We start from the raw sequence: 19308 nt of genomic DNA on the forward strand, positions 1-19308 counted from the left end.
CAATGGGTTTTTATTCTGAAATGACATCATCAACAGAGCTGAGAGAAGTTCAAGTGACCTTTGACCTTGCATTTGTGCAGCAAGGAGATAAGTCAGTCTCAACCCTTAAAGTTCTACTTGAGACTAAATCGAGAACACCCATCTATCTTGACTTATCAGCCCGAGCTCAGCTTTACATTAAGGACTAAGACAAATATGTTCAGTTTTTTACCTCAACAAAAATGGCTTCAATTTGGTCACTTAACTACAGAGAAGCATAATGGCACCTAGTTTATGCCACAAATCCATCAACTTGCATAAACAGACGGAAAATGAAAGAATTTGTTAAAGTATTGCATAATCATGTGACCAAAAGTTGGTAGTAATACAAAATTCCATTGGTCGACATATCTTTCAACAGACTCAAAACAAATCAATCATTCACATTATCTGGTAAACTCAATTGCCTAATTCACTTTTCAATTGCAGAGATAACATGCAAGATGAAGAATATCGTCGCTGTCCTTCTGAAACCTTGTTTGTCCAAACCTGCAGTTTATCCAGGAAATAAAAAACACTGACAATTCGTATAATCATTTAAAAAAATGATTAAATGATTAATGAAAACTTTTTAATATTTTTTTATTGGTTAGATTTTTGTAAGACCCAGTGACAAACATAAAGTGTGACTGATAATAATGATTTATTGGAAAATCATTATCCCAAAATATTGAGACACCAGGTTTTGGGTGGACAGCAGCGATATGAGAAATGTTTGCCATTAAACATCACCTAATCTTGGTCACTTGACCATACAGACTATTGTAAACAAATTCATTGCATGTTATTTCAAATAAATAAGTCAATAAAAAGTGGTCAAGTTCTTTCATCACAAAAAACCTCAGACATGTAAATGCAAGAGCTTCCCTTTCGCCATTTGAAACATAGCAGACTACGAATACACACATGGCAAAAGTGTAGACCCCCTTTAAATGTCATTCTTTATGACTGGGAAAGCAAAATATCCCCTGGCAGTATTTGGGATAGAAAAAACACTGCTGACACAAATGGGGGCATTAACAGGAATTAGCACTAAGGTGACTTAAAGAAACAGAGCGAAATTTGGTTTGGTGAGGGTCACTGCAGGTAATGGAAATGGGAGGTTTGAGTTGCATAGGAGCCCTGGTGCTGAATCTGAAGGAAAGCACATGTAAACAGAGGCTAAACAGAGGAATCTTGAAACTGGGAAGGCCAAGACAAATAAGGAGCTTCTGAAAAGAACAAAGATACACAAACCCTATTCATTTGCTTAAGTTTCTCAGTACAGTCCCATCATGCCCTATGTCATATTATTTCAATCATAAGCATTGGTTTTTATTGTCAATATCCAGTCAACCCTAAATAAAATTCAGACATCTTTAAAAATTCTCAGTTTATTGGCTATAGTTTATAAAATGGTAATAAAATATGACAAGCGTTAAACAGTGTCCGAAAAATTCATCTTGATAATGTCAAATAACTTTGATAGACTATCTCACAAATTAATTATGTTTAATAGCTGTCAGCAGTTAAATTTAGGTCCACAATGAGATAAAACTTAATAATAATATATTTATTTAGGATATCCAATAACCAAGCAATGCTTAATTTTGTTCAGTCTGTGATGTTAAAGTCGCATTAGCAGTTGAAGAAAAACACTTGAGCAAAACATGGTCAGGTAGGTAAAAGTGTCTCAATCATTTTTATCCCAATTTTTTATTATTTTTACTGGTAGTACCATGTTTGAAGAATTTTGGAGTATAATCTGCGAGACTTTACTTTAGTTTAGTTCATTTATGAAAGTGAGGATAGCAAAATCGTGTCCTGCATGCAGTAATAAAAAAAATCCAAAATTATGTCTGCTGTCTGAATAATTTTGGGTTTGACTGTATATTATTACATTTAAGAGATGCTTTTCATCTAAGCCACACAGTGATTCAAAAACAATATGTCTGTGACATGGGATTGAACCCATTGAACCCCAGTTGAGCTACAAAACCATCTTCTTACATCTTCAGTGAAGATATTAATGTAGTAAGGTTTTCATAATGATGCCATCAGATCACTACAAATAATGTAACATGATGTAACGGGAGAAACGCATACCAGTCCTAATTTGCAAGTTTCTTCTGGCCACTCGTTGTCAAAGCAATCAGATCTGAAGACGACAGAATCCCATGACAAAATATCCCAGGAATCACAGTCATTAGGGAAGTGTCTTGTGAAAAGTCAGTAAACTGTAATAGCAGTTAAAATTCTGCTTTATATTTGTACAGTTTTTTGCGTGTGACCTTCAACAGAAAATCATTATCGCGGCATACTCAAGCACAAACACGGCTTCAATTTCGTATCACAGCATGACTTCATTCAACCTCACATTATCTTTCAGTTGGTACACAGATGTGCGATTCCTCAACATGTGTATTTAAGTAAACAGTACAATAAATAGCAGCTTCAAATGGGCATTTTATAGAAGCAGAAAATATTTAACACCTTAAGGCGGCAAAAGGGGGAAAAAAATCTTAGAGATGTGGCTTAGCTTTACCGGCAGTGTGTCTGAGATATAAGGCTGGATCACACAATGATACTCCATTGTTTGTCAGACTGCATTACATGTGTGCTACCACGTATTTAAAAAAACTAGCATGAAAAACCCTCCTTGTCCATTACTGTGTGACACCCCTTTTCATCTTTCTCCACTGGCTACCCGTCGAAGCCAGCATCAGATTCAAGTCACTAATGCTTGCCTACAGGACTATCACTGAATCTGCACCGGCTTACTTTCACACCCTCCTGCAACCCTACACCTCATCAAGATCCCTGCGTTCAGCAAACCAGCAGCGTCTTGTATTGCCTTCTCACAAGGAAAAGAAATCGCTTTCCCTCACATTCCGCTTCACAACTCCTTCCTGGTGGAACATTCTTCCTAACTCTGTCCGGTCAACCACATCTCTCACAACAACATTCAAAAAACGTCTTAAAACCCAACTCTTCTGTGAATATCTGACAGACAAATAAATAAAAAATAAAAACTCACTATCCCTTTCTCTCAACAGGTAGTGGTCTAGCTTTTGTTGGAACTAGTAACTTTGAATTGGCACCAAATTTATTATGGCTCCTGTATGACATAGAGTTAGGGAGCAACAAGCTATATGCAAGTCTCTTTGGATAAAAGCGTCTGCTAAATGACTAAATGCAAATGTAAATGTACTAGAGGTCGACCGATTGTTTGGCCAACTGATTAATCGAGCAGATTTGTAGGATTTTTTTATAAATGAGCATCTGTGAGCAAGTGTTGTAGTGGAACATGCGACACTGCCTCTTGCGGCAAAAAGATTACCACTTTAACACTGTGTGTCATGTATGCACGGGTACGAAAACCTGGTACGAGCCCAGCAGCTATTAGTCGGTGTTGTATAGCTAGATAAACTTTGAAATTCTCAAAGCCTAACACAAATACACGTAAAAGATCCACATTCCCACACTGTAAATCACAAAAATGCAAGCGAAAGATCTAGACCCACGCACTGCAATTCATAAATTCACGGGAGAGATCCAGACTCACCACTGTAATTCACAAATGCACTCGAGAGATCCACACATACACAGCAATCCACATGCAAGCTTTTTACAAATGCAATCATCCTAATACACATGTACAATCCACGAATATATGGATAACAAAATAATATAAAAATTCTTCAAAACAGCTTCCATTATTCACATACGGTGGATAAAACCTTGAAAAGTGATTTATTAGCCCACCAAATCACAGAGAGGCCGATTCGCACGGTAGATACATATAGCCTACCCCATCTGAAAAAAACAATAGAAACCTAATAGAACCCATCAAAGAAATTTGAATGGTTTTCATTGAAATACTATCATAAACCATAAACGTATTTCATTGAAACCGTTACCAAACTCCTTTTGTACTTTGTTTTGGGTATTATTCCCACCAATAGAATTGTGTACAAATGTACCAATAGACACTAGTCTATTATAGTTTCCATTAAAACCAATTCAATCACCATAATCCATGACATTTTATATGGTGCTTTTGGCAGGGTTCTATCGTTTATTAAGATGGGAAGTTTGATCCTCTTATACAGGTAAAGACGGAGCATTTTAAATGAAACTTGTGTTTAATAGTTTTAAGCGATGTATTATAACTAAGAATTAGGCTACTATTACTACCTTGTACCCTGCAAAAATCTAATCTTACTCAGCCAGTGCACTGATTTGAAGAGACATGTCTTCAATACATGTTTACTTTAAGCAATAAATGTTTCATTTAAGCAATATTCTGTACCACTTAACTTTTAGATTTTATGAGATGAAGGTGGGAAAAAGAAAATCGGCCTCATATATTGGCCATTGGCTGGCCTCATTTCTAAATATCTGCATCGGTCAGAGAAAAACCCATATCGGTCAACCTCTATCCATTATTAACATTAATCTCTCTGCCCTGTTGAATGCTGGGAAGGCAATGGTCCTGAGGTGTTGTGGCTCAGGCTATGAAGTGTGAAAGAAAAAAGGATGTCAAACAGACGAGTTCTTTATTAATCAACGCCTCTTCAACGTCTGTCTAGAAAGCTTGTTGATAGTACGCTGCATAAACGACAGCTATTTTTAACAGAACGTCACACGGGGCTCAGATTTTCCAACATACCATTAGTCTGTCAATGCTACCCAGCCTAGCCATTGTTATTTCTTAAGAAAGTTGTCAGGAGTTCCACACTTATGATGTTTTACAGACCTACTCATAATACAAGTTCTTGGACTGCTGAGTTAAGACACCAGCAGTTCAGGAAATTGGGGCAAGTTTAGTCATGTTTAACTCAAATTATTAGGGCATGCCATTAACACATTTATTTAGTCAAAAAGCATATCACTGCTCTATGCCATCTATGCATGTTCCTGTTGCTCAATTGAACTCCCAGGAAAGATAAAAAAAGTGAAAGCCTTATTGTACAAAAAGCACCTTTAAGGCAAGATGACACTTGAAATTTACAATAAGCAAACAAAATTGCTAAGTCAAGTTGAGATGAGCTGTGAAGCGTCAAGGAGGTGAATAACTTTCGCAGGATTCACGTCTTGCATTTTCGCTGGAATGTTTGCTCTAGGCTTCGTCAGGGAGTTCCTGAATGGATCCAACACTCACAAGATAAGATAATCCAAACACTGCCCATTGGAGGCCCTACAGGATATGTGGATATACATATCAGCGTTAAGAAAATACACTGTCCAAAGTATGTGCAATTGGACTGATAAATCGGACATTTTGAAATTAGGGAGGCGGACGTTCCTCTTTGTACCTCTACAGCTGTGGTGTTCAGCCACGTAATGGAACTGGTCAGTTGGCTGTCAGGTGAAGATATATGAGGTTTAAGCAATGGACCCTACCTTTCACTCCGGCCTGAGGAGATAGTCATCCTTAGACAACCATGTCGTGTTTGTTGTTAAAAGAAGGTTTCGGAGCTTCAGGCGATATCTCTGCGATCTATTGCAAACAAAGGGGCTTGTCAGTGGCTTCCGCATGCAAGTGGCAAAGAGCAGGGATTTATAAAGCATCTTGCCACTAGACAATAATCCCCTAATGACACTTAAATGGACGCATATAACCGTGGCGGCTGGAACGTGTCCATCGCAAGCGTTGGTTACCCTACATTAGATAGCAGCAACATCTGTTATCGGGAATGGTTATTTTTAATAATCATGATTTCACAAACATAGTATAACGTGAAAATAAAGAGCGGACATTAAAGTTCTGTGTAGGCACTATACACAGCATATTTTAGTTTTAATTTATAATGTTAAGGGCCCGGCCAATTCTGAGCGAATTGCATTTTCGCTCTGCGTTTGGAGGTAAAAACTAAGCTCCCAAAAGGTTGAGAGACGGTATACTGTTTTCGAACATTCCAGAGTATTTAAATAGCCGCTGTGCACATAATCTCAAACAAAAAACATGATAGCTGTGATATAAAACACAAATTTGCTGTTCTTGTATGTATATTTGCCTTATAACGACAATGCTTAATTTTTTTTTTTAAATTCCACTATAACAGATAAAAGAGGTCATTTGCATAATGCGTAACTAGTAACTTCCAGGAAATATTGAGAGCCTGTGTCACGTGATTAATTGAGCCTTCAGAAAGTTATGTTTTCTCTTTAAATGCTTTCTTTCTTTCTTTCTTTATTCATTAAATGACTTCGCCCTTAAATGGGTTTGAAGTTTTCCTCAGTTGGTCTGTTAAATTGCAGCTCCATGTTTAACTAGTAACTTTCGGGAACTATTGAGAGCCTCCATGAACCGCCATTGCTGTGAAAAAAACTGTTCCATTGGAGTTGACGCGACTCTCTCTCAATGGCTCTGCACCTACCTATTAGGCAATAGCCATGAACCACTGGTGGCTCGAAGGTGTTTACCGGCCTACGCAAACTTTCCCGGAGAGATCAGTTTGGTTTTCTGCGCCGAATTAGTGAAACAAATGGACTCTCGACCAGAGAGTTTGGTTGGAAAAGGTGTCACAGACGGTTGTTTTCGATTTCGAATGTAGTATGCCGGGCCTTTTATTGTTTCCTTTTAGTATATTATGCAAATGTTAAAATAGGGGGGAGCCGTTTCCTACTAGTGAAAGATTAAATTTATAAATAATTTAAATATCACAGTTTTATATTCAAGTGCCAATTATAAAACAAAATTGTAGTTACTGGTTACAGCAGCATTTTTCTATTGGCTTAGTCAAAAGTTTAGTCAATTTAAGAAACCTGTATTTGACCCACTGGATTATTCAAATGACCATATAATATGACTTTATGAATATACTTAACCCTTTTAAAGAAAGTATCCAAAATGTGCCTTTGTTGTTCCACAATCTTCATGGACTATATTTATTATTATATATTTTGCATTACTGCATGCCAACATATGGGTTTTCCACCTCTAGGCACTGGAAAATGAAATTATGGAAACTTTGCAATACTTTTAATGTTAGAGCATGATAGGCTAATTTAAGTGGCAACACAATGGGAGATGTTTCTTAAAGAATGTGAGGGAATGGGGGAATGCGCACTATGCCAAATTGAGCGTGTCTTATCCTTCAGGAGTCTGTGTTTACGGAAGAACAAAATCAAAAGCGCCTCACAGTTTGTGTTCAGGAACCCATAAACTATTCCAGAAGTGCCATTCTACTCTAGGGCCAAAAAATATTTAACTGTGTATCATGCTGAAGGGATATTTGAAATAAACACATTTGAAATCCAACCATCGCACTTTTGCATGATCTGTTAAAAATGTGAACTGCAGACAGTTTATTTACCAAACTGTCTATTTGGTGTCTATTTAGGTTTTATTTATCTTGGCAAATATGTATTTGACATCATGTGTTAATGTTTCAGCATCTCAATGCTTACTAAAGTTTCAAAATAAAAAAACAATATGGCAAGCCTGCAAAGTTACATGTTGAAATTATAAAAAAAGTGATGAAAATTTTGACATACACAGAGCATCAAAGCACTTGCACTTTTGTCTAATTTCTGCTTAGTAACTCTGATCTGTCAACCAGAAAAATATGTAGAGGAAACTTCAAAAGGACAATTTTCAGTGAGGGGGCCTACCAAAATACCACTACCTTCATTCCTAGACCTATGGTAAAAGGCTCTTTCATACCTGCATAAAAACCTCCTCGTACAAGGAGGGAAGAAACGTAGTTTAACAATCAGCCCTGAAAGTCACTCTAAAGTAAAAAAAGTATGTATTAAGAGATCTGTAGCAATAAATCATTATCTTTATTCAAACTTCAATACCCCAAAAAGGTATGCTTGTACAAATCTAATGTTCTGCTTATAAAGGAAAATGAGAGAAAAAACATGTCAAGAGGGAGAGAGTAGGTCAAAGTTCAACATATCAGCTGCACAGAACAGAAGATCAAAGGTGCAGAAAGGGGATTCAGAAACCCTCATTTCAGGCCATTTCAAAAGCCTTAAAGTTGGAATGTTAAATTGTGGGTCAGCAAACAATTCACACCCTTCAGGTTGGACAGCAAAAAGGTTCAAGCTGAAACCAGTTACAACAGCAAGTCCCACAACAACCAAGTCAGCAGGGCTCCTGCAGGAATCCTCACATGTACAAACTTTGCATGCCAAGGTAATACATTTAACCACATACTAATTAAAGACACTATGCACGATCGCTTCCACGTTTTGTCTCAGCCAGCTCAGAAACATCCGGCGCACATATAGTGAACAATGACGTTTTTCACTCCGTCGCTTCAAGATGCACCTAGGATTACAATCAACGGCGTAAATCACATTATTTAAACACTACATCAAACATCGACCATCAAAACGGGGAAAAGCTTCAAATGAAGCTACATTATTAGTCACATACTGAAATTGTGATGCAAACATAGGGAGAATGTCCTTCTTTTTACGGAGCCTGCAACTTAATCCTTAGGTCCATTCTAGTGGAGACTTTTATTGTAGTTGTTGAACACAGCGGCATGTCAAAATGGTATCTAGCATCAGTAACAAAACAACTGTCCATATACTATACATTTAAAATTAAATTGCTAAAAGGCTCATTCAAAAATATAAACGGCCCTAGCCCACATCAAAGATTTTTTCAGGATTTTTTGTGTTTCCAGATTAATTTTGCATGTTGCCCGTCAGGTTTATAATGAAATGAGTTCAAAAAACTTCAGAAGAACAGTTCACCCAAAACTACAAATTCTGTCATATAACTTCCCAGGCTAATAAACTGCACGTGGAATTCATGAAGTTCATACTAAAAACAATTAAACATTGGCAGCACATTGTGTACATCTTCAACAGTTGGACAATGTGCAAGAACATTTCAGCAAAACCTTTCACTTGTACATGTATTGGCAAATCCAACATCAGCCATCTAACCCAACACATTTCATGAAAAACAACCCCATTAAATAGCGATTATATAAAAAGGTAAGAATGGCAACAATGGGTAAAATGACTGCCGGCCGAAACTGAGATTATGGCAAACTCTTTTTGCAAAGTTTTTTTTCTTAAGCCTTTGCTCATCAAGACTGATTTCATCTGCTTGAGTTCTGGCCAAGCATTAGTCATTCAGTAGAGATGGACAAAAGTAAAAAGCATGAAGTAATGTTTCATTCAATGTTTGGACAGAATAAGATCTCAATTTAGAGAATGGAGACAAAATCCTTTCAAGGTACTGCTTAATGCGTAGGATTTTAAATAATAGCGATGCAGAAATATAATATTTTTATTTTGTCATTACAGTTCAAAGGACGAACATTTGTGATGTTCTGCTTCATTTGCTATTTGACATTGAAGCAGAAGTTATGTTTTTTTGTGGTGGCCTTTAATCTTCATAGAGCTTTGTTCCTACAACACTGGTTCATATCTGAGATGCAACAGACATAGTTTTATTTTCAAGCTTTACTCACCAAAACCACATACATGACCCACACAGACCACTCCAAGTACATTACGCTCAAATATGTATCATCATAAGTGAAAGTCCAGTACTTCAGCAATAACTAACCCACTAAACTGGAAGTTCTAAAACACTCTTTGATTTTAAGGGATAAAAGTCACCCAGAGACTCCGCTAAAAGGGGTCTGTTGCTATGTGATTAAAGCGCAGACATAATCAAAATAGAGTATGTAATGTTTTTTAACTTATATGAGACTTGCCAGTTTTCATGGCAATAACCACACCAAAAGCATCACCCACCCCAGTACGACCATATTTTTCCATAAGTGATAACAGAAATGCTGCCAGGACAATAAAGGAGGGATTTCAAGGGGTAGACTCATGCTTGCTTCAGACGTTTCCCCCCAGACCGCTGCAGCCAATTCCCTCGGTTTCACATTGTTGAAAACGTAAGTGTGTGTGTTGGAGGGTGGAGGGAGACATCAAGTCGCTCAACCACCCATTAGGTTGACACACGGCTCTCACAACATAACGGTGCGATTTAGACTGTTTGTCTTGAGGCAGTAAAGACCCACCAAACACAAAGCCAGCCGGCGATCGTAATGACAGTTGGAGATGTGATCCGTCAAAGTCTGAGCTCTGAGGTTCTTTTAGCACGGCGGTAGAGGGTGAGATCAGTGCAGCAGATGCCGTTTATAGACGCCCAAGATCATTAATCAAACACGTTCGCCACAAGATATCGTGTGTGATATTGCCTGAACCAATTCAAATGCCAAAGAACCACATTGTTTGAGATATGACATCACTATATGATTCTAATTATCATTAAACTAGTGATGTACAGTCAACCCATTTGTTGAACAGAAGAATGTGCCCATAAGCTAAAGATAAGTGCTTGCATGTGTCAAAGGTAAAAACAAGAAAACAAGGTAACAATAATGGTTACGATTTGCTTTAGGAATGAAGAATTTCTGAATGCCAAGGACTAAAGATTATTTAAAAAAAAAACTTTGTAAGAGATGAACAAATTATGATTTAACAGCCCAACTGATCTAAATTTCTTAACTTATGGAGCAAAAACAGACAGTGTCTAAGGTTGGGTGTCGTTTGAATTTTATCGATACGGAATTCGATTCCGCTTATTGGTTTCGATTCCCAGTTTCGATTCCTAAGGTTAAAGTAAAACATTTAGATATCAACCTGTATAGTCATTTTGCCTGCTTATTGACTGATTTGCATACATGTATATATATTTATGAGCACTGTTTTGTGTATATATACTATGGAACTATGGTAAATTTCTGGTTCCTGTGCTTTATCACAAGTTAGCACAAGCACATTTCTGAAAATATGCACACAGGAATTGATAAGAGTAGCTGAAATTTTAATTGAAGAAAACATAACATGTTAGAAATGATATTCGGAAAAAAATTTGTTTCTCAGAAGTCACATCAAATATCTAAAATTCTAATTTTATAGTATATGATTTCTTCCAGGTTTTAAAAAATTAATACAAAGCAAAACATTAGTATGAAATATGAAGATTCTACACTCTTTCTAGGACAATTATTAAACAGTTACATTGTATGACATTGACAATGTTAATTCCGCATTTCCTTGTCCACACAAGATGCAAACAAAAATATACATTTCACTTCAGAAACACATCACCTAACAGTCTTAAGAACCATACCATGCATAGTTTGATACATCAATATACTCAAAAATATCTGCTTTTTGCCAGGTGAATTATCACAGTTTCTATGCAAACAAATTAAATCATAAATTGCTGCAATTACAATTATCTGACATTCATCCCAGAACATCATGTTTAAAAGTTATTTGGGAAATAATACATCCATGCAAAAAAATAATCATTTGAAACTAAGTTAGAACAATGATTACACACCCAAATGTGCCAACAAGTGATGTCATGCATGAGCCACTGGCATCAATAGACTTAATTCACAACACATTTGGTCAAATTATTCGACCTTAAATGCAACCCTGAGAAAATCCTGAGTCATAACTCCTAAATTGGAAGAGAAAAATCACAGGAAATCTAATTGCCTTGATCAGTGACCCCAGTCTGAAAAGACTTCAGAATGAGTTATCCTTAAAGCACATATGTATTTAAACAAGTGAAATGCTGTTGTGAAATGCTGTTGTGAAATCCAAAGAACTTAAGGTTAGAAATGCAAACAAAAAAGTGCTTAATTTATTTAGAATTTTTTTATGGCAATTAAATGCTGTCAATAAATTCAACTTGTTGTGCATTTACGATGCACTGCATTTGCATTCATGCATTTGGCAGACGCTTTTATCCAAAGCGCCTTGCAATGCATTTCACTATATATTCTAAATATGTGCAATCACAAAGATCGAACCCCTGACCTTGGCGTTGCTAGTGCAATTCTTTAACAACTGAGCTACAGGAATCCTTTAGTTTTAAAATTTAAAGGTAAATCCTGGGCAATCTGGTGCATTTTCAAAGCAAAATTAAGTTACTCAATCTACAAGAATACAATGCCAGTAGTAATTTATTCATTGGCTCGATAGATATAAATGGGGATAAGGAGGGCACAACACATGGTAAAATGGGCATTCACTAACAGACAAAACATGAAGAGCATGAGCCATGAAAAAAATTAAGCAAAAAAGTGATTACCGGTTGAACTAATTAATATTTGGTAAATGTTATAAATAAATAAGCAGGCCGGCATCGGGCCTTTTTCACAGTGCCATTGTCCCACTCCCCCACATGGCAGTATCACTTTACTATCCAGACCAGGGCATGCATACATTATTATGATGATGCAGAGACTGTTGAGAGTTATCCCGTAAGAAAAGTGCACACTCTCTCAGAACAACAGAGTAATATCAAGTTTGTGATTTATTATGTTTACAACTTTATGCGCGCGCTGTGCAGATGTATCAGTTTAAATCAAAGTAACACGAGAGCAATTAAAGCAACAAGAGAACTTTTGCTTGGTTCCCCCATGTGGTTGATGAGGGCAATTGTGTGTTATCAGTGTCGCAAATACGATCGCTGTATAAGCTTCCCAGTGGGCAACAAAACGCATGTGAATTTGTTGACTAGGCAGAAACCGCTGTTACATCATGTCACTTCATAAACTGTGCATGCACTAAAGCACTCTTTTGGCTCCCGCGGGTATACTACTGGGCCATAGTAAAGCTCAAACTAGATTCTGAGGTAGCAGCTGGTTGTTGGCTGTTTGCGCATAGCTTGCTAACTAGTAATACTTTGAAATCCATTAGCAGGAAGGGTAGGTTTCCATCCATTTTGCAACCCGTTGCCTCTTACAGCTCACGCAACCGAGTGTAAATCCGTCAGATATCGATTCGTGTAGTGTTTTTATCGCTGGCTCTGCCATGGTGATTGATGGTTTGGAAACTTGTGTTGAACTAGATCGTTACACCTTTTTGTTAGCCATTTGCTAACTTCACCCAGGCTACGAGTAAAACATCGCGAATAAAAAAGATTTGCCAGATGCAGAGTATGCAACGCGAGGATTTCTGACACGACAACCACAACGTCCAATTTCGTCCAACATTACAAGAACCACAAGGAAAGGTAAGAAAGTAATTTCTTTATAGTCAGTGTAATAAAACGATTACTAATATAATGAATTAATCTTTTCTGTTTGTCATAACTTTGCCTTGGTTGTTTTTTTATTATTAGAAATGTGGTCATCGATCATCACTGATAGGCCTTTATGTTCTTAAAACATTAAAATAAAGAAGGGCTTCTCTGTATTACATGTCTATATTAAATGCGCGCATGTTCAAGTGTTTGTGTGTTTTTTTCTTACGGTGACAGCCAAAGCTAAAGGAGGAATTTAAGCAGACACATGACCATCATGCATTCAAATCATTAAAGTTGGCACAGTTGGCAATCAAACTACATTCCGTGCCCAAGCATTAAACAAAAATACTTAACAAATTTTCTAAACTATGCTAATTAAGAATCTTAATATATAAACTACTTTAATACTTTTATTTATGCTAAACTATTTTAACAGTTTAAACCATGTCATTTCACATCATTAAATCATCTTAGTGCTCCACCGCAGGTGGCAATCAAACAATGCTTTCTGCACCAGAGCCACAAAAAAAAAAAAAAAAAAAATCTCCAAACACGTTTCTTAACTTTACTAAATTAACAAAATATGATTAATTCACCATCAATACAAACTGAACTATTGTAATTGCCGAAACAGCCTGTGTAAAGTGGAGGTACAAAAAAACACAACGGGCTTCAGTTGGACTTGGGCTGAGAATTCTGATAACATGTCGGACATGGGTCAGGCTATGTAAATGTTGTATTCAGTATGGCTTAGCGATGTCTCAAATCCTGTCCAGTTTGCGTGTCTGTGTTTCAACCGCGTAAGCTGAAACAGTAGCGAGCGAATGAGCATTCGTATGTACAGTAGCGTTTGAGTGTGTGAGAGGGGAAGCAATACATCTGGTTGTGAACAATGGCACAACAACAAAAAAACGGTCCAGAATTCAACAAAATATTCATGTTGTTATAAGAGAAAAAGAGGCTAATTTTAAGACTGACGGAACAAAGTAGCCGCCGTAGTCTCGTCAATGAATGGGGAAATACTGAATGTCTGTGCATCCCTTAGACACAGGCAGCGTTTCAATCACATAAAACACTCTTTCTGGAACGTTATAGCTTTTCGAAAACCCACAGGTGTCTAGCACTATAACACAACCATGACCCTCTAAATCAAACAATGTTACAAATAACTAATCCCACTCAACCCAAGTGTATTAATGACAGATGATGGAGTTTAATTGTGAAAAAAAAAGCACTCTTGCCTTTTAAAAATCCATTTCTAGCCCCTCAACAACCCCCAGAGAATCCAGATGTTTGGAGCTGTGCATATTAAATGCTAGATATAATGTTGACTCTAAATGCTGTGTGAGCAGAGGGAGTGAATTACCTTTTCAGATGCCTGCTAGTGTCTTTGACTTTAAAGTGTTCTCCAGCCCACCACTTTGTTCTCCTTGAGGACTCATGTCACAACTGCAGTAACAGGTGGGCCGCCCTGCTGGATGTGAGCCCCTCTGTCTGCTTACGCGGTCCTGTTTTTAGTAGTGGTGTACACTGAAAGGATTCTGCTTCTCGTCTCCAAGCTTTTGTTGAAGATAAAAAAAAAATGTCTGGTGTTGAAGTGTTTATGGGTGCTCTTTTTTTGGGTCATGAGACCCTATTTAAAGTAGTTTTTTGAATGTTTAAGCCTTCTGTATGTGAAAGTCGCCTTGGAGTTCATTCCACATCCTCCCTACTGTACCATCTCGGCAAGAAGTTGCAGTAAACGTGTCTGGAAACTAGGGGTGGGAAAAAAAAAAATTTATATGCCGATTTATCGTGACATTTCAGCCCGCAAGACGTTAATTAATACTCTGGCACAAAGTATCTTTTTTTTTCAAATACAAAAGATCTGAATTCAAACCTACACTGTGCTTACCAGAACGGCAGTACCCACATATTTCTTTTGGTGACACTCCCAGATTATGGTTGGTCAGATGAAAGGAAATTGAAAGAGTTAATTTTTGAATAGTTATGGCGGATCGGAAATTTGATCATTGGTGCACATCCCTAGTTTAAGCAGCAAATTAACTCACTTGGCTTTAATATTTAATTTTCAGTTCATCATCTTTAAAAACTTTTTCCAGACCTTCAACATTTACCAAATTATCTTTGTCAGTAATAGGCCAATGCAATGTAAAAAATGTTTTAAAACAGACGTAATATGCATCGGTTTCACTTATAACTCTATAGACTGAAGCGTCTCAGTCATGATCGGTGTGTAAGGAGTAACAGACACCGGCTTAGACACACTGAAGTGTTTGTTTTCATAGCCTTGGGATAGAGACATCTGAGCACTTCTGTGGGGAGACAGGAGTGGAGGAGAGCAAGACACTCCAAATTTTACCACCACATCAATCTATCTCTTCTTCCCTCAAATATATGACCTCTACAGTTAGTTCACTTCTGTTTACACTGGCTCCCCAATTAACCAGACTGAAGCAGAATACTAGGAAATATTACTGCTGGACTAAATGATGGACATTAAAGTGTGAAAACAGGAAAGAGTTATATCAACACAGAAATTAAAGCACACAGAAATAGGACCAGTTGTCATCCAAAAACACATGGAAACCTTTATGGTATTGTACAAGCTCAAAACCTCTAGTATTTTAGCACCAGGCGTATTATGTATATATATATCAAAATAATAGGTTGTAACTTCCAAGCTAAGCAATAGATTTCACAACCTAAAAGGTGAGACAGACACTGGCTTGACTGCAGAAGTTCTGTTGGAAAGTCACATCATGCAAACAATTATAAATGTCACTACTGAACCGTTCCCTCATGTCAAACATTTTTATTTGCAGAGTTCCTGAAAGGCACAAAAATATGTCCATTCATAAGTTACATTTGACAAACATAAGCAGTTAGACACACTTGTGAAAAAATATATATATAAATAAAAACATGTCAACTGAAATTTTCACCTGTGTATACAGCTTTTAATTTTGGTAGAACTTGTTAAATTTGAGAGCAGCAGCATAAATTCATTGGGCCGTGTGCCATTCCGATCCCTCATGCCTGCGTTACCAAAAACCACACTGGATGAGACTCAAGCTTGGCATTTTGCTGACAAACACTCGTTCACTTTCTCTTCTGTGCATACATTTCTCTCGCTCACTCATGCACATTCAGTATGCTATTTTGTCTGCTGAAAAGAAGCAAAGTTCTCGTCTTCTCACCCTTGTGACCTCACGGCTGCAGTTTCGGTGCGTGGTAAGACTGGCCGGCGGGCTCAGGTGTCTGCCCTCTGCATCACCCTCCAGATGTGAGCTTCTGTCATAAAGGCTCTATTAATTTAAGTTGGACCTGTCAGTCCAGTTTTTGCCTCGATCGGCCCCAAAGAAAAGCATTGTAAACCCCCCGCTCCACTAGGTTTGCTGATACGAACGCTTAAACCTGAAACTCTATATTTTGTTTAGGAAACAAGCCATAAATTAGAGGAGCTCCCAGCCAAGCTCTGGATAAGAGAGTGGACACAGAGGGGTCTGTGACTACTGCCGGCTAGGGAAACACATCCCAGTGGTTACGGAGGGAAATGGACCACCGCTACACCCCTGAACAGACCTGCCATGCTTGTGAGGAATTTATGAGTGAGGAACCACTGACAAACTGCACGTATGCCAAAGGACATTACATTTTATGTTCTGTGTAATGCATGCTTAAAATTGGAGACCACTGGCCAACATAAGATGCAGATTAACATATTAACAAAAACAAATCTATTCCAAGTCACTGGCAAACCAAAAGCTGAAAAATTACAGGTAAACTTAAACTTGAAATTGCGTTGTGTAAGTAAATCAAACTTGAATTTAATAAAATATTAAGAGCTTTCAGTTTTGTTTTAAGGCTACAGTACATAAAATCCCTGGGAATCACACCCATGACCTTGGCAACACTACCGCAGTGCCTCAGTCTAATATTTGAGCAAGAGCGAGATTTTAATAAAAAGTAAGTAGTGCCTCCACGCTGCTGTGGTGATGCGGGTGGTTGACAGGGCAGCGGTTTGCAGATCTACAAAGTTATAAGAGGCTGCTAGAGTGATCTGGATGGTTGCTCACTGGCCTAGGTCTAAAGAGCCCACCCGAAAGTCTCTAGGAAATACTTGTCTAGATGTGGCTCCGGTCCCTTTAATATAGGTCTATTTTTTTGCCAGACTATTATTATCATTATAGAAAAGTAATAGCACACCTCTCCACAATATACTGCATTATTTAACATTCACATCAACTGGAAAATTGGAATTGAACATTCATTATTTTGTTTTTTCTATCAAGAGTTTTTTCCAAACAAAAGGTCTGAAAGTGTGCTCTCAACAAAGAAAGCAAAGTCATTTTCTTTATCAAAGAATTCACCGTGCAAGTAAATGGTCCCTGGGGGCGGTTTACAAACAAAAGTAAAGCGGACAGTGAGCATCATCGAGATTGGATACATTTCCTACATTCCTCTGTTCCCTCGGTACTATAAACAAGGGGTTTATTTTGAAAAGGTGCATGGGTGCGTGCTCAAAAGCATCCTCTGTGCAACGTCTGATGCAATCAGATTTGGGCTCGACGCAGACATGCTATATCTAGTGATTTGAAACTGGCGCGGGTATTGTAAAGGGCAACATTCCATGAAATCGGCCCGGGTTTATGTTATGGATTATAAAACAGGAATATTGGATGGTGAAGACCGGCCGTAGCAAATACAAAAAGTATTAAATAACCAAGCAGTGTCTTCCCACTCAAGACAATATGCTTCAATGAGCCTCGAAATAAACTGGATGCCCGGAGTGTCTACAGACTGTGGCGTCTGACTATTCAAGCTTTTTCCGAGAGCGCCAGACTTTTGACGACTCCCAGCAGCCCTCCACCCTGGCTAGCACACACCGTTAGCAACCCTCTATTTGTTTGGTTTATTATGGCTCTGCAGTTTAACGCACATTGTGCTGGTGGATTCCTAAACCCCCATCCATGGGCTCTACCCACACCTCTGATCTCTGAACAAGAGAAACATGGCTCTCCAAACACCGAAGTCGGGCTATGAAACCATAAGAGGGGAGACGTAAACATAGTGGCTGTTGATGGTAAGATTTGAAGTGTATAATCTAACTTGCCGACATCAACACTGGAGCCGTTCGAGCAGCCATTTCCCAGCAATTCTCCCATTTGAGAAACACTGCTTTATTGACTGCTCTTAAAATGGGTTAAGATATTTTTCCAACTGTAAACCACTCGACACACCTGTCACCGACACCTCCATTAGGGCTGTAGTAATTGGGCCAGCGAGTGCTAACAGGCCAGTAAACGTCACGTTAGCGTGTGTTTAAGAGGAGACTTTTGAGGGAGGAAATGACAGTCTGTGAAGAGCCAGCAATAACTGCTGGCATATAATGGGTTTATCTGAGGGTTTACATCAGTACAGAGATAATCCCGTGCTTTTTTTTCATCAGGGTGAAAGGTCTCTTAAAAACAGTTCAACTCTTGGTTTGTGCAGAGCTGATCTAAAACTAGTCCAACTAAACACTCACTATTAGGGATGCACCGGTATGTACGTTTTTGGCGATAACGATAACCGATAATTATTTTTCAACATTGGAATCCAATAACCGATATATAGTATCTAAATACTAATATCAAATTACCTAAGTCTGAAACAAGCAAAAGGCAAAACGTGGACAACTGCTTTTATTTGAAAACATTGACTCCAGAAAACAAAGTAACCGCTCTATTTTTTCCCCCGGAAAATCTTGCATCAAGCTTACGTTTCTGGTATTTTTTATTAAATTAACAAATTATAGATGTTCTTCCAGAGCAACCAGAAAAATGTTCTTAATAGCCACATGTCTAGCAGGAAAAAAAGAATTCAGACAGCAGTCAGATTCAAACTATATGCTTTTGTTCCTATAATTTACACATTAATAAATATCTACACACTGTACCTATAGCAACAATGTTTTACTAATAGCAGGAAGTGATGATCACGACAGAAAGATTATGTACTGTATTTGAACTGTGAGCAGCAGAGGAAGTTTAACCAGAGGTAACGATTTATCGGCTATAATATATCGGCCTGAATTTTATTATCGGCCGATCCCGATAACATTAAAAATTACCATTTATCTGCCGATACGGCCAATAATTTATTGTGCATCCCTACTCACTATAACATGTAAAATTGCTTTCATAAATCAAGGGTTCCATTTACAATTATATTTCTATAATTTACATGCAAGTTCCTAAAACTGT

General features: G+C 37.8%; 1 protein-coding gene across 8 annotated transcripts in view; it reads right to left on the bottom strand.

Moving 5' to 3' along the window:
* sulf1 (sulfatase 1) overlaps positions 1 to 19308 on the bottom strand; it is a 76828-nt gene that overhangs the window by 45530 nt on the left and 11990 nt on the right. For 6 of the 8 annotated variants that reach the window (XM_056738866.1, XM_056738867.1, XM_056738861.1 and 3 more), the window contains one exon: positions 14427 to 14814. The exons of 1 other annotated variant lie outside the window; for it this stretch is intronic. The gene's annotated coding sequence lies outside the window, so the exon portion shown is untranslated. The remainder of the gene's footprint in view (positions 1 to 14426; positions 14815 to 19308) is intronic. One more of the 8 variants, XM_056738862.1, reaches the window with a different exon arrangement.

This window comes from Triplophysa dalaica, chromosome 23 (genome assembly GCF_015846415.1).
Source record: "Triplophysa dalaica isolate WHDGS20190420 chromosome 23, ASM1584641v1, whole genome shotgun sequence".
NCBI classification, from domain to species: domain Eukaryota; kingdom Metazoa; phylum Chordata; class Actinopteri; order Cypriniformes; family Nemacheilidae; genus Triplophysa; species Triplophysa dalaica.